The sequence below is a fragment of the Etheostoma cragini genome, chromosome 18 (genome assembly GCF_013103735.1).
Source record: "Etheostoma cragini isolate CJK2018 chromosome 18, CSU_Ecrag_1.0, whole genome shotgun sequence".
In the NCBI taxonomy this organism is placed as follows: domain Eukaryota; kingdom Metazoa; phylum Chordata; class Actinopteri; order Perciformes; family Percidae; genus Etheostoma; species Etheostoma cragini.
The window spans coordinates 22,888,438-22,889,639 of record NC_048424.1 but is presented as its reverse complement, the minus strand read 5'-3'; the positions used below and the strand labels follow the sequence as shown (position 1 = coordinate 22,889,639).

The 1,202-nt window shown below is 38.5% G+C and overlaps 1 protein-coding gene and 1 long non-coding RNA gene across 3 annotated transcripts in view; one reads left to right on the top strand and one right to left on the bottom strand.

Moving 5' to 3' along the window:
• LOC117961858 (adhesion G protein-coupled receptor F5-like) overlaps window positions 1–1,202 on the top strand; it is a 27,739-nt gene that overhangs the window by 14,659 nt on the left and 11,878 nt on the right. The gene's annotated exons all lie outside the window — the stretch shown is intronic.
• On the bottom strand, window positions 85–1,202 carry LOC117961277. 2 transcript variants are annotated; one of them, XR_004660358.1, is made up of 5 exons: window positions 1,163–1,202; window positions 979–1,023; window positions 713–865; window positions 270–440; window positions 85–132 (listed from the first exon to the last, which is right to left on the bottom strand). It is a non-coding gene; the product is annotated as an uncharacterized LOC117961277 (long non-coding RNA). The 2 variants fall into 2 exon arrangements; XR_004660359.1 differs by having other exon boundaries at window positions 713–856.

The window sequence follows — 1,202 nt, the reverse complement described above, 5'->3', positions numbered from 1 at the left end:
AAGGAAAAGATAATCTCTTGTTTCACAGTGAGGTATGACACATATTTGATGGTGTGCAATGATTAAATATTGTCAATTTAGTCTTACTTGTAGGTGGGGGAGAGGTTGTTGTCCTAGGACAAGCTGTGAAGTCTGATGGAGGACAAAGAGACGAGTAGAAATTAAGTAGAATAGAAATCTTGAAAATATCCTATTAGAACAGTTGCACCACATTACATGTCAAAGTTCTTTACTGAATTATCTTCAAATAGTTCCTTAAACTTGCTCACTGTATTGATCAGCAGGCTGGCAGTGTCGTCCATCAGGAGGAAGGGCATTGATACATCCACAGGTGTCATCAGTGATGTTGTCACAGGATCCATACAGGAAACACTGGTCACATGACCAACGATACTGATCCTCACATAAACACTGGTAACCACCACTGCTAGGAGAGCACACTGGAAACATCCAGTACGTATTCATCAGTGGTTTTCAAGATCACAATAACAAGTGGCTTTTTGAGAAGACATTTGATGTACAGCCAAACAAATGTTTAGGTTATATATATATGTTAAAGCAAGGTGTGGGCAAGAAAGCAGCGATGGTAAAATAACAGATAAAACAGGGTTATTATGAGTATGTAAGTAGTAGTATGTTACCAATAGAGCTTTATCGGAGTATGCAAAATAAGTGATGGTACAAACAAGTTGTGTACAGTTATTATTCTTACCTGTAGAAATGTTGGCCTCAGAGATTTGTATGTGGTTGTTGATGCTGAAGGGGTAACGGATGCTTCTCAGAACGGTCCTCAGTTGATTTATTAGCGTAACATTAGTGGTGTTTAACTCAACAGAAATTATGTATTCATAAAAAACTGGAGGAGCTGCAGAGGGCGACATTAAAAGGCAGAAGGAAAAGATAATCTCTTGTTTCACAGTGAGGTATGACACATATTTGATGGTGTGCAATGATTAAATATTGTCCATTTAGTCTTACTTGTAGGTGGGGGAGAGGTTGTTGTCCTAGGACAAGCTGTGAAGTCTGATGGAGGACAAAGAGACAAGAGTAGACATTAAGTAGAATAGAAATCTTGAAAATATCCTATTAGAACAGTTGCACCACATTACATGTCAAAGTTCTTAACTGAATTATCTTCAAATAGTTCCTTAAACTTGCTCACTGTATTGATCAGCAGGCTGGCAGTGTCGTCCATCAGGAGG